Consider the following 15717-nt stretch of genomic DNA (forward strand, 5'->3'; position numbering starts at 1 on the left):
CTTTGATCCCCGCAGTGGTCAGTGAAGCCTCAGCGTGGAAGCAGACTCGCGACTCTCCCATTTGAAGAGTAAAGGTAGGGGGTGAGTCGTCCCCCTACTTTTGCTTAATGTTTGATGGTTATTTCCGAAGACGTGGCTGCCAATACTCTCTCTTCCCTGTGACCTCTCTTCCATTTGCAATCATTTTTTCTTTCCTTTCATTAATTTCTTTCCTATTTGTTTACTTTTCTTTTTTTCCTTCTTTTCTTTTACTTTCTCTTCTTTTCCTTTCCTTCATTTCTAAATTATTCTTTTCCCTGCTTCCTCTCTTTCTTTCCATTTTTTTCATTCACTTTTTTCTGTATCCCTTCATCTTTTTCCTATCCCTGTTTCCTTTGTTTCTCTAAATTCACCTTTATTCCTTTCCTTGTTCCCTCTTTTCCCTTCCCAATCTTTTTTTTCTTCACTCCCTTTTTTCTGTATCGCTTCATCTTTTTCTATTTCCTGTATATTTTTTTTATCCTTTATTCATTTCTTCTGTTACTTCCCTGCTCCCTCTCTTCCCTTTGCAACTTTTTTTTCTTTATTATTTTTTCTGCATTTCTCTCTTTTCTCCCTCTTCCCTTGCCATCTCTTTTTTTTTCTTTCATTCATTCGTTTCCTGCGTATTCTTCTTACTTTCCTACATTTTCTCTTTCCTTTATCAATTTTCCCCTATTCCTTTTTACTCGCTTCTGTATCCCTTCACTCTCTTCTTTCCACATTCCCTTTTTCTTTTTCTCAAATATATTCTCTTCCTATTTCATTCGTGCTCCCTATCTTTTCACATGCATTTTTCTTTCATTCATTAATCTTTCTTATATTCCTCTCCATGTTCTATCTCTTCTTTTCCCATCGTTTATCTTTCCTTCATTTCTTCCGTGTTTCTCTCCCTGCTTTCTCCATTCCCTTCCCATTTTTTTTTCTTCTTTGCTTTAATACCTTGCATGTTCCCCTCCCTGCTTTCTGCTTTCCCTTCCTATCTTTTTTCTTTCCTTCATTCACTTCTTTCGTTTCTCTTTACTTTCTAGTCCGTTCTTTCATTTTTTTTTTATTCTTATGCTATTTGTCCCCCTTCTCTCTTGCTTCCAACTCCAATCTCTCTTTTTTCTCTGTCTTTTCTTCCTCTTTTTCCAATCCTTCTTTGCTCTATCGCTTCAATTTCCTATGCTATTCGTCCACCTCCTCTCTTTCTTCCCACTCCAGTCTCGCATTTTTCTCTGCCTATTCTTCTTCCTATCCTTCTCTATTCATTCTCTTCACTTTATCTCTTTTCATTTTATAAACTGTTACATCCCATCCCTTCCTTCACAGTTCCTTCTCTACTGTTCTCCATCAAAATGAATTCCTTTTCTATCTTCGTTTATTTCTATGTATTTATTGCTACCTTCCTCCATTCTCTCTATTTTTTTTTGCTCAATTCCTTCGCCTTGTAACATTATTTGCCTTGTCTTTTATTTTCTTTTTCCATCTAAGTATTTTCTCCTTCCATCTTTCATTACCTTCCTTCGTATTCCATCACGTAGTTTTTCCTCCTCCGTATTCTTTCCTACTTTATTCTTTCACTTCATCATTATTTCTCCTTCACTATCTCTCCCCCTTCCTGGTTACATGCCCCTCTCTTTCTCCATCCGATCCTTCATTCATTTCTCTCTCTCTCTCTCTCTCTCTCTCTCTCTGTATCTATTGATAACAACCTGCCATTGCTTAGTAAAATAACCACCAACTTTGATCATACAAGTGGCACATGAAACAGGTCAAAGGCGAACTCTAATTCCGATTTAATCCGAAAAAAAAAAAAAATTCAGTGCTACTCGGAAATCTGGCGCTACTCGAAGCAGGACGAAGCAACGAAGTGTACTCTGGAACGAGAAAACTTTCAGGACGCTGTGTGGTGGTTCCAGTAAAGTCCCCCACTGCAGCGCGCCGGCAAGTTTGCAACGAATGCCTGCTGCTCCTCCTCAGGTAATCCCGGGATCGAAATAGCCTACACTTCCCCTCGCTGGCTTTTCAAGAGTTACTTTTTGTGCCGCTGCGAGCTGCCTGGGTTTTCTCGTGCAGCGCTGCCCCCAATGACGCCAGCGCTGAAGACTGATGGGAAAAAAGTTATCCATGGACTGATTCAAATTGACCTAGCTAGCCTGAGTCCTTTCCTCCTTACAAGCACACACAGATTCTCTTTTGTGTGGGTCGTCTGTTGCTGCCTCTGATGACAACGCTGAAGACTGATGGGGGAAAATTTAGGTAATGACTGATTCACATTTACTTCACATGTACGAGTCTGGTTCCTTTCCTCCTCACACGCACAATGTCAGTTAGTTAGTTTATCGACACAGGAGTACCAAAGTGATTATCAGCAAAATACATAATACAAAATAGATCACGCATAAGACGCATTAGACGCATGAGACGTTTTTTTTTAATACTGTTGTGTACTCTTATTCTTGCATTGTATGTATTGATGAATAAATATGTATTGTATGTATAAATATAACCAATAATTTCTCTCTCTCTCTCTCTCTCTCTCTCTCTCTCTCTCTCTCTCTCTCTCTCTCTCTCTCTCTCTCACAAACGTTTACTGATAAAAACTAAAATCATACGGTATCCAAGGCGACGTGTTGAGATGGGTAGAAAACTGGCGAAACAACCGTGAACAAAAAGTAATAATAAATGGAACAGCATCCAAGTGGACTAACGTAACTAGCGGGGTGCCACAGGGATCAGTCTTAGGACCTGTTCTCTTCCTTGTTTATATAAACGACATAGATGAGGGTGTTACCAGTATAATATCGAAGCTTGCTGATGGTATCAAAATAGAGAATTCCGTAATAGATGAGGGTGTTACCAGTATAATATCGAAGCTTGCTGATGATATCAAAATAACGAATTCCGTAGTCTCTAACGAATAGGTAATAGAAATGCAGAATAATCTTGACTAATTGTCAGAGTTGGGGCAAACCTGGCAAATGAGTTTTAATGCAGATAAGTGCAAAGTGCTTCACATACGGTATAGAAACGAGAAAGCAAAGTATATTTTAAATGGTACCCAACTTAAAAGTGTTGACAGCGAAAATTATTTAAGAGTAACAATATCGAGTAGCCTAAAATCTAGCCAGCAATGTTCAGAAGTCATTAAGAAGGCAAACAAAATCGGCAGATCTTTTGAATATAAATCTAAGGATACAATCCTCACTTCGTATAGCTCTTTAGTCCGTCCCCTTTTGGAATATTGCGTTCCAGCATGGTGCCCCTGCTACCAGAAAGACATTGGTAAATTAGAAAGAGTTCAGCGCAGAGTAACAAAAATGATACCAAACCTAACAAACAAATAATACGAAGAGCGACTTAAAGAATTAAATCTTTTCCCATTAACACAAAGAAGACTAAGAGGCGACTTAATACAGGTGTTTAAAATCATCAAAGGTATTGATAACATGGACCTCAGTAAATATTTCATGATAGATTTTTCAAATTCCTTCAACTCTCATGAATCAAGTAATTATTTTTTTCTACCGTGTAGTTAATCTATGGAATGGACTTCCTCGAGATGTGATAGACCGCAACACGGTAGAGAGACTTTTAAACGCCGTCTTGATTGATTCCATTCCGCGGCTAACAGCGTTTGTTTGTTAGAGATTAACTTCCTTGCCTCCAGGAAATGGGGGCACCTCACTTCGTCTATTTTTTCATTCTTTCCTATAAAATTTCCTTCGGGTTTTTCCTTTTCTAACTCCGTAAGGTATTTATTTCCGACCTGTTTCTTGTAAGGCTTATGACGAAGGGAGTGGAAGGTGGGGAGAGAGACTTCTGCTTTGCTGTCCTTTTCTTTTACTATCAACTTAGTAGTCCTAGGTCAGATCGCCTCGTGAGAAAAGTAAGGTCTGTTGTGGCCTGTGTTTCAGTATAATTCTCTCTCTCTCTCTCTCTCTCTCTCTCTCTCTCTCTCTCTCTCTCTCTCTCTCTCTCTCTCTCTCTCTCTCTCTCTCTCTCCATCATCCTATCCACTACTTTTCCTAATCTACGCCACAAAATCCTGCTCATCATTCATAGTCTACCTCTCAACTTCCTCGTCATTACTGAATCCTGCATGTATAATGAGAACAGGTCACACCACAACACACCACCAAACACCACAAACTCGACTTCCTCTTCATTACTGGATCCTGGGTGTATAATGAGAACACCTCACCTCATCACACCACACCACATCACCAAGCATTACACCACGCTTAACCAACCCACACGCCACCACCACAAACCACCACCCCACACAATGTTCCTTTCATATCCCAGTTAACCACACCACACCACGCCACACCACATCACCAAATATTGCATTACACCACAACATACTCCGCCCTCATTCCGCTTAACTACACCCAACCGTACCACACCTCACCACACCACACACCAGTACATCATACCACACCACACCACACCACACCAGACAGATATCACTGTTAACCACATAACACCACACACACCACACTTCTCAAGACACTTCTCCAGGTAATTTCCGGAACTAACTCTATCTGTTACCTTTATAGTCCGGGGTGTTTGGTACGTCGCTTTTTTTCTTTAACAAAAAAACAACCCCTAACACATTGCAATGCATTAAACACCACAGAACACAGCACCACAACGCTCCGCAACCTCTTACACCACCAAGCACCACGCCACACTGCATCGTACGCCACCAGAATGCACGCCAGCACTTCACCATACACAACATACCACCACACTATTCCACAACCCTTTACAACCCTTTACAACACCTTACACCCACCTTACCACACCTTACCTAATCACAGTAGTCACATCTTACACATCAAGGGAGCCATAACCTTCAAATACAAAGTAAAAGCAAACCTCCCTTAATGAGCTCACGTTTATTACCTTAACCATCTCATCAACCAGCAGGTGTATACAAGCCTGACTTATACTTATGGCTTGTAATTCACTTGCTTAAGACGTCTACCTGCGTACGTTAAGGTAAGGGGCAATAATGAGTTGTTTATTGCCTCTCCCATCTCATAAACTCGTAACTGTATACACGGCTGACTCATACTCCTTCCGAAAATACACCTTCCCCCTCTCTCTCTCTCTCCCACTGTCCCTCCCTCCCTCCCTCCCTCCCTCAGTCCGTCCGTCTTTCCTGCATTGTCTGTGAAACTCTCGCGGCGAAAATGATTTGTGATAATTCTTGTTAGAGAGAAAAGAAAGGGAAGAAAATAGAATGAAGCGGGCTTTAGTGGTACTTATATTTCCAGGATGTTCCCTGCCTCAGTTCGTCCTTCCTGTATTGTGTGTGTATAACTCTCGCGGCGAAGGTGCTTTGTGTTGACTCTTGTTAAGGAGAAAAAGAAAGAAAGGAAAGAAAAAGCAAACAGGCTCTAATAATAGCTACTTATCTTTCCAAGGATGTTTTCATGATTCTAATGATAGTTTAAAATGTATTTCACAGTAACAATTAAACAAACAGCCGTGAGAACCTGGCTAACTTTCTCTATGGGCTCTGAAAACAGTCCCTATGACAGAACTCGTGGCGAAGGAGTTTTCTGTAATGACTCTTGTTAGGAAAGAAAAATGAGAAAGAGAAGACTTTGGAGTGTTATCTCGACTACTTTTAACACGCTCTAGTAGAAGTTTTCATGCTTTCAAGGATGTTTTCAGGATTCAAGTGATGATTTAACACGTCTCCAGCAATACCAATTAGAGAAACGCCCATGAAAATCCAACTAACTTTGTCTGTGGCTTCTGAAAACAGTCCTTCTTTGTGGCCTATGGAAACATTCCTGATGAGAGAACCACGTATAACTCTCGTTGTGAAAGAGTTTCCCATAATGACTCTTGTTAGCAAAGAAAGAAAGAAAAAAAAAAAAAAAACACCAGCACCCACACTCAGCTATCTGTTCCTCTTTTTTCCTGAGGTTATTTCCAAACGTACCCGAAGTGGCTGGAAAAACTCACCCCGTAATTCCACAAGTTGCTCGCAGTACAAGAGAAGAAAGGCTGCTGCGATGGGATTAACCTGCCGTTCTGCGCCCCAACCAATTTCTACTTCTCATCTCGGCGCCTCACAACGTCCCGCGCCACGACCTGCCGTGATGGACTGCCTGGGTACGGGAGACGAATAGTGTGGAGGAATGTGGTGGGTGGTGATTTAGTGGGGGTGTGGTGCGGTGGCAGGGTACGGGAGAACTGTGTGGTGTGGTGTGGTGAGAGGAACGGGAGAAGTATATGGTGTGGTATGGTGTGTAATGTGGTGTGTAATGTGGCAAGGCAAGGCTGAAGCATGCTGCGATGTTACGTCTGTAGTGTTTTGTGGCGTATTGTATAATGAAGCAGTATACTATGGCACTGGGTGACGCGGTATGGTGCTGTAGAATAAAGTATACAAGAATCATGGTGTGGTGGGGTGTAGCGTGGCGTGGCGTGGCGTAGTGAGAGACGCATCAATCACTCCCTCATTCCCTCACCTGTCACCGCGCCTTAAAATCCCAGGCTATATCGCTCCTTTTTCCAGGCGCGCTAACGACTCTGGCCACACTTACACTAATAACACCACCAAGAAAAACACAGAGTAAGCGATTCATTATCCCCAACAACTCTTTACATCCTCAAACCTTAAAATACTACACGAAACCCTCTAATTTCTCTAAGGTTACGCTATTATTACCAGAAGACGAGACGTGAAGACAACCGGGCCGATCTTATACTAATAATACCAGCAAGAGCGCGCAGGATTAGCAATTCATTATCCTGAGACCTTAAGATACTACCGCAAACCCTCTAATTCCTCTATGGCTGCGTTATTATCAAGCGAGGACAAGACGTGAGACAACATGAGCTACGAACTTGAGACGCATGATAAGGAACAGTGAGACAGGAATAGCAGTGGACGTATTGGGCGTTACAAGACTGAGCTGATAATGTCTCTATGGTTACGTTACTGTAATTAGAAAACACGGAGGCAGCCTGAAGTTCCCACCATCTTCAGACGCGTAGTACAAAGGAATGCAGAGAAAGAAATAGTGGTAGTTATTAGATATTAGAAAAGAGTGATAAACTAAAGATTTATATATGGTTACGTTACTGTTACTAGACAAGATGTGGAGACAACCTGAGCTTCCTGCAAATCTGAAACGCGTAGCACAGAGGAATGCAGAGAGACAGAGAGAGCTATGGTGGTAGACTTATTGAATATTGCAAGGGATTGATAGACTAATAGTTCCTATATAGTTACGTTATCATTACCAGACAAGACGTGGAGACAAGACTTCCTGCCAGCTTGGAATGTGCAGTATGAAGGAATGGGGAGGAAAAAATAGATGTGTTTGGTGTTAGAAAATTATGATAAACTGATAATTTCTCTATGGTTACCTTAATATCACTTCCTACCAGCTTGAAATTAGTAATGCAAAGGAACACTAGGGAGAAATGGCGATGGAATAGCGGGGAGTGTTACAAAGACGTGATAAACCGATAATGTCTCTTTGGTTACCAGACAAGACGTGGAAATATCCTGGCTTACCCACACCAGCTTAAAACAACCTGGCTTACCCACACCAGCTTAAAACGCGTGATACTCAGAACGCTGAAGGAATAGCGGTGGAATAGTGGTGGGTGTTACAAAGCCGTGATGAACTGTGGTGTGTAATCTAACGAAGTGAGTGACGGCAGGTAATCAAGGATGAAGATGATAGCGAGTAGGTGGAGGTGGTGGTGGTGGTGGTGGTGATGGTGGTGGTGGTGGAGGTGGTGATGGTGGTGATGGTGGTAGTGGGTCCTCTCTGCCTTCTTCCTCTCTTCTCTCTTTCTCTCTGCTTCTATCTTACTAGCACTAGTACTGTTACTACTCTTCTTACTATTTCTACTATTATTGCAACTGTCATTCTACTACGACAGTTTTCACAACCATCACCACTACTACTACCATCATCACCACCACCACTATAACAGTTCTGTTACTACTTTTTCTACACCATCACCACGACTATCATTCTCCTGCTAATGTTTCCACCATCACAATTACTACCAGCACCGCTACTAATACTATCGTTATTGCACTACTACGACTATTTCCACCACTATTACCATCACATCCACTGCGACTAACACTACTTTTACTATTTTCACCACCACCACCACCACTACCGTCTAGTGTAATGTTTGAAAAATCCCTTTAAGTATTGTTACTTATTATTAATTTGAAAATAGAGGGAGAAAATACGTCGTTCCGTAGTTCGAAATTGAGGTCGAAATTAAATTTGTTACTCTTGATCAGTGCAATTAATACCCGAATCGAGCACCAGCATAATGAGCAATTAAAAAAAAAAAAAAATTGAAACGAAAAAAAAGGTGTAAAAAAAATAAAACTGACACAAAAATGGGAACTGAAAGTTGAATAAGAGTTGAAAATCATACATAAAAAAGGAAACTTGAACAAAAGTATATATATATATATATATATATATATATATATATATATATATATATATATATATATATATATATATATATATATATATATATATATATATATAAAACATGAAGAGTGAAAATACACTGAAAAAAAATGAACAGCAGTAAATAAAAAAAAATAAAATACTGGATTAAAATTACAAATAGAGTATGATTTAAGCAACATACGTATAAACAGTATGATTTACGCAACATACGTATAAACAGTATGATTTACGCAACATACGTATAAACAGGGAAAATTTTGAAATACAAGCGAGAAAAGAGTACGGTAAGACTGGACTTAAAAACTGTGCATTATTAACATCATTAATTTTTCAGGGGCGAGGTAGAGAGCGTTACATAGGAGGCACAAAGAAGTGGGGAATAACACACTGCTATTTTCTAAACAAGAGCGCGCGCGATTTTAATGAAGTTTGTTAAAGAATAAAAAAGTGGATAAAGAACAAAAGGGGGAGAGAGAGAGAGAGAGAGAGAGAGAGAGAGATCCATATTCTTAAACGTTTCAGTGTCTTATCTTGTATAATTCTGAAAAAAAAAAAACTATTAGGAACTATTGAAGTCCACAAGAGTTTCCATTATTTTAGCGATAGTTTAGCAAGAGATGTCCATCATCATTAGGGAAGACACCCTTGAGCACTCGAATAATCCTCAGTGTGGCCTCTGAAAATAATGAGAGAGAGAACAAAGTGTTTAAAAATATGGACCATGAACGTATCAATGTCACCTTGAATTGAGACCAGTGGGTGAACGTTAGGCTCTGTATTTGTTACTTATCATTCTGCGTCACAGGGAGTCTGGCCAACGACACCTAATGGATAAAAAAAAGAAAAACAGTTTAATGCTACTCTCGCACAGAAAAATGCAGAACAATTCAGAGAGTTGATCAGTTTAGCTTCTGAGGCGTTTTGATGTTTATGTGAGACGGTTCAAGTCAAAGGAAGAAACAGCGAGTGTTCAAACTTGGCCTTGTTGCTCGGCGTTCGTTCTCGTTATCTCTTACTCATATGCAAAAGGAAAGGGAAATAAAATATGCGAGTAATAAATTTTTTTTTTCACAAGTGGTTAATAAATAAATAAATAAATATATATATATATATATATATATATATATATATATATATATATATATATATATATATATATATATATATATATATATATATATATATATATATATATATATATATATATATATATATATATATATATATATATATATATATATAACTCTTCAAAATAAAGAAAATAATAAAAAAAAGAAAGAAAACGATGATAAAGTAGAAATAAACGAACCTGCATTTTTATGACGGTACGTAGTCAATGCAATCAATTAACGTGAAGCACCAATATATATATTAATCCTATCTCTCCAATCCCTCCTCAGGATCCCCCTAAGCGGAGGTGCATCTGGCGATTTGCCTCTGCTAGTTGGGGGGACCTGAGGAGGTATTTTGCTGATTTTCCTTGGAATGACTACTGCTTCCGTGTCAGAGACCCGTCTCTGTGTGCCGAGCGCATAACAGAGGTGATAGTGTCTGGCATGGAGGCGTATATTCCTCACTCTTTTTATCGACCTAAACCTTCCAAACCTTGGTTCAACACAGCCTGTTTTCGTGCTATACATGAAAGAGAGGTGGCCCACAAAAGGTACTTGAGCCTTCCATCACCAGAATCTCATGCACTTTATATTTCTGCCCGGAACCATGCCATGTCTGTTCTCCAACTAGCCAAAAACTCCTTCATTAACAGAAAGTGCAAAACCTTTCAAGATCTAACTCCCCTCGTGACTTCTGGCATCTAGCCAAAAATATCTCCTATAACTTTGCTTCTTCTTCTTTCCCTCCTCTACTTCAACCAGATGGCACCACTGCTATCACATCTATTTCTAAAGCTGAACTCTTTACTCAAACCTTTACTAAAAACTCTACCTTGTACGATTCTGGGCTTGTTCCTCCCTCTCCTCCACACTCTGACTACTTCATGCCACCTATTAAAATTCTTCGCAATGATGTTTTCCATGCCTTCGCTGGCCTAAACCCTCGGAAGGCATAATTATGGACCTGATGAGATCCCTCCTATTGTTCTTCGATACTGCTCCTCCGTGCTTGCACCTTGCCTAGTCAAGCTCTTTCAGATCTGTCTGTCAACATCTACCTTTCCTTCTTGCTGGAAGTTTGCCTATATTCAGGCTATTTCAAAAAGGGTGACCGTTCTAATCCCTTAAACTACCGTCCTATTGCTTTAATTTCCTGTCTATCTAAAGTTTTTTAATCTATCCTCAATAGGAAGATTCTTAAACATCCATCACTTCATAACCTTCTATCTCAGGGGTGTCGAACTCAAATCCTTTCGAGGGCCAATTATGCACTTGGTTATGGTCTCGAGGGTCATCAAAGATTCGGTAATTACTTACTTGGCAAGACTGAAGATTACAATTTATTTTGCTGGTCATCTTGGCTTAGTAAAATGCATTATTTGAGATCATCTGAGCTTACACTTGTAAAATTAGTCTTACCTAATAAATAGGTAAGTGGTCTTAAGTGGCACCTCGCGGGCCACCTAAGACCATCCCGCTGGCCACATTTGGCCCGCGGGCCATGAGTTTGACACCCCTGAAATCTACCTGATCGCCAGTATGGGTTCCGTCTGGTGGATCTTCTGGCTTTCCTTACTAAGTCTTGGTCATCCTCTTTTAGAGATTTTGGTGAAACTTTTGCTGTTGCCTTGGACATATCAAAAGGTTTTGATAGAGTCTGGCACAAAGCTTTGATTTCCAAACTACCCTCCTACAGCTTCTATCCTTCCCTCTGTAAATTCATCTCAAGTTTCCATACTGACTGTTCTGTTGCTGCTGTGGTAGACGGTCACTGTTCTTCTAAATTTATTAACAGTGGTGTTTCTCAGGGTTCTATCCTGTCATCCACTCTCTTTCCATCATTCATTAATGATCTTCTAAAACCAAACTTATTGTTCTATCCACTCCTGCGCTGATGATACCACCCTGCACTTTTCCACGTCTTTTCCAATGCTTCAAGAAGTAAACAGTTCAAGCAGGGAAACCACAGAACGCCGGACTTCTGATCTCTCTAAAATTTCTGACTGGGCCAAAACAAACTTAGTATTGTTCAATTCATCAAAAAATTCAATTCCTCCAGCTATCAATTCGACACAACCTTCCAGAGAGCTAGCCCCTCTTCTTTCATGACATTCAACTTTCCCCCTTTTCTACACTGAACATCCTCGGTCTGCCCTTTACTTATAATCTAAACTGGAAACTTCACATCTCATCTCTAGCTAAAACAGCTTCTATGAAGTTAGGTGTTCTGAGACGTCTCCGCCAGTTTTTCTCACCCTTCCAGCTGTTAACTCTATACAAGGGCCTTATCCGTCCATGTATGGAGTATGCTTCACATGTATGAGGATGTTTCACTCATACTGCTCTTCTAGACAGGGTGGAATCAAAAGTTTTTCGTCTCATCAACTTTCCTCTGACTTACTGTCTCCAGTCTCTTTCTCATCGCCGCAATGTTGCATCTCTTGCTGTCTTCTACCGCTATTTTCATGCTAACTGCTGTTCTGATCTTGCTAATTGCATGCCACCCCTCCTCCTTCGGCCTCGCTGCACAAGACTTTCTTCTTTCTCTCACCCCTATTCTGTCCACCTCTCTAATGCAAGAGTTAACCAGTATTCTCAATCATTCATCCCTTTCTCTGGTAAACTCTGGAACTTCCTGCCTGCTTCTGTATTTCCACTTTCCTATGACTTGAACTCCTTCAAGAGGGAGGTTTCAAGATACTTATCCTTCAATTTTTGACGACCACTTCGGACCCTTTTATCGGACTGGCATCTCAGTGGGCATTTTTTTTTTATTGGATTCTTGGCCGGTGTCCCTCCTACATAAAAAAAAAATAAATAAATGAATAAAACAAATTACATAACCCTTACAAATATAAATAAAAACACCCCACAAAGCACCACCGATTGAGAAATGGCAAACTATATGAATACTTAAGAAAAATTACTCGCGTTACACTGATGATGCAAAGAAATAAAAAAAAGTTAATAACAACTACATAAATAAAATAAACTGCAAACTACACAATCCTTAAAAAAAAAAAAACACGAAATACCAAAACTGAGAAATAACACTGAGCAAATACGTACTTAAAAAAAAAAAAAATAAAATAAAATCCTGCGTTGCTCCCCAAACAAGAATAAGGAAGCTGAGCGAAGAATAATGGGGAAAGTCCGACGCCCCGAGAAAGGCAATGTTATCTTAATTCTGAAGACGCCTTTTAAAACTCCCTTCTTAAATGTGTGGGGAAAAAGTGCTGCAAGAAGAAGAGAGAGCTAAGTGCTGGAGAGAGAGAGAGAGAGAGAGAGAGAGAGAGAGAGAGAGAGAGAGAGAGAGAGAGAGAGAGAGAGAGAGAGAGAGAGAGAGAGAGAGAGAGAGAGAGAGTGCTGCTTGTGCAAAAAATATTCTGCTCCTCTTCTCTCTCTTCTCCTACTCTTTCTTTTCCTCTTCTTTTTCCTCCTCCTCCTCTCAGTAACTGTTGTTGGAAGCGAGATGAGTGCAGTGAGAGAGAGAGAGAGAGAGAGAGAGAGAGAGAGAGAGAGAGAGAGAGAGAGAGAGAGAGAGAGAGAGAGAGAGAGAGAGAGAGACTCATGAATATATATAGTAACGCAAACATGTCCGAACACACATACACACACACACACACACCTGTTCACCACCACACACACCTGTTCACCACCACACACACCTGTTCATCACCACACACCTGTTCTCCACCACACGCCAACCCACAACAACCAGCTCCTCCCCTCTCCCCACCCGCCCCCTCTCCCTTACTCCTTCCCCTCACTTCTACATCTCCCCTTTCTCTTTCCTCCCCTTTCCTTGCTTCTACCACCTTTCCTCTACTTTCCTCATTCCCCTCACTTCTACATTTCCCCTTTCTCTTACCCTCACTTCCCCCTCCCTCCATTCCACGTCTTTCTTCTTCTACTTCCTCCCCTCTCCCTTTCCCATTTTTTTAACTTCTCTCTCTCTCTCTCTCTCTCCCCTCCCCTTTCCACTCATTTATCTCCTTTTTCTTCCCTTTCTCCTCATTTCTGCGTCCTCCTTCTTCCTTCCTTCTTTCCTTCACTTCCTCATCCCCTTCCTTCTTTCCTTCACTTCCTCCTCCCCTATCTCTTCCTCTCTTCCTCCCTTCCTTCCCTCCCTTATTCCTCCTTCCCCTCCCTCCGTTTACTTTTCCTTACTTCTCCCTCTCCCCTTCTTTCTCTCCCCTCTCCCTCTTCTCTCTCCTTTTTCCCTTTTCCCTCACTTAACATCGCCACCAAAGAAGAAAGGCAAAATGGCGAGAGGCGGAACATTAAAAAAAAAAAAAAAAAGAATCAGGATATTTTTATCTTTCAGGGAGATTGGGATAAATTTTTTAATCACAAGGGGAGAAGAGAGGAGGAGGAGTAAAATGGAGGAGGACGAAGGTGGGGAGAATAGAAGAAAGAAGGAGGGATTAAAAAGAGAAGTGGAGAAGTGAATGGAGGAGGGGAGCAATGGGAGAGAGGCATGGAAGTAATGAATAGTAGGGAAGAAGAGAAGGAATGGATAGGAAGGGAGGAGGGAGGAGGGAAAATATAAGATAAATGGGGAGAGAATGACTAAAGGAAAAAGAGTGGAGAGTCGTATGAAGGAAATAAGAGAAGAGAAGAGAATAGAAGAGAAGGAGGAGGAGGTGGAAGAAGATAAATTCAAGAGAGGACGAGACTTGACGGAGGAGGAACTGGAAGAGGAAGAGAAGAGAAATTGAAGGGAGGACGAGACTGGAGGAAGGAAGAAATGGAAGAAGAAAAGAGAAACTGAAGGCAAGACAAGGTGAAGGGAAGAAGGTGGAAGGAAAAGAGGAGGTAAATTGAAGGAAGGACATGGGAAGGAAGTGGAAGGAGGAGATAAACTGAAGGGAGGAGGAGACTGAAAGGAGGATTACGTGGAAGAGGAGAAGGGAAACTAAAAAAAAACAAAAAAAAAAAACATGTGGAGAAGGGAAATGAATGGGAAATATAAAGGATGGGACGATTAATATTGACTCTGAAAGAAAAAAAATGGAAGGGATGGAGAAATTATGAGGGAAGTCAGGAAGGAATTAATGAGAGTGAGAGAGGGACGGATAGACGGAGGGCGAGAGGGAGGAGGAAGAGGAGGAATGTGATAAGGAAGGAACGCAGCGGAGGAAAGAATGATAAAGAATGACGAAGTACAAAGAAATAAAAGGAAATGATTATAGACTGATAGATAGATGGTTATAAAGATAGACAGATGCACAGATGAACAGACAAATGAACAGATAAAACAGACAGATGGATAGAAATAGATGGACAAATAAACACACACATGGAGAGATAGATAGATAGGTAGATAGATAGACAGACAGACAGACGGAGAGACACGGACAGACAAAGATTTCGAGCTGTATGTACATTGTTTGCTTGATTGAACCACGGATTCTTCTCAACAAGGTTATAAGACTCTATGTATTAAAGTTACATTATAAAACTATATTACAACATATAATAAGGAAAAAGAATAAAACCAAAAGCCAACACAGAGGAGACAGGTTCATAATTGCGGTGGTTGTGCCAAAAAAAAAAAGAAATAATAATAATAACAATAATAACCGATAAAAGTAATGGGTTAATATCAAACTACCAACTCATTCTACTCACGTGTTTCCTCACTCTGTCCATTCCCTTCAATCTTACACGCTCTTTTCCTTTTCGTTTTCCTTTCCTGACCTTTTCTTTTTAAATGTTTTCTCACTCCTGTCCATTCAGTTCTACCTTACGCGCTCCATTCCTTGCATTTTTTTTTTCGTTTTCTAATCGTTTTTCCTTTTTTACCGTATTTTCTTACTCCTGTCCATCCATTTCAACTTAAACCTCACCATTCCTTTAATTTTTTCCCCTTTTCTGACCATTATTCCTTTTTTATTTTACTTTTTTCCTCACTCCTGCTTATCCACTTCAACCTTAACAACTTCATTCCTTTCATTTCTTTCGCCTTTTCTAACCATTTCTTTTTATTTTCAACTTGACCCTCAGTTATAATCATTATCGCAGTAAGCGCTTCTCACACTCACAGCACTTGTTTTACTTGTATATTACTAGTGTTGTGTTGTGGTGGAGTGAAGGTGTGGCAGTGTGGCATT

This window comes from Scylla paramamosain, chromosome 30, assembly GCF_035594125.1.
Source record: "Scylla paramamosain isolate STU-SP2022 chromosome 30, ASM3559412v1, whole genome shotgun sequence".
Lineage (NCBI taxonomy): Eukaryota > Metazoa > Arthropoda > Malacostraca > Decapoda > Portunidae > Scylla > Scylla paramamosain.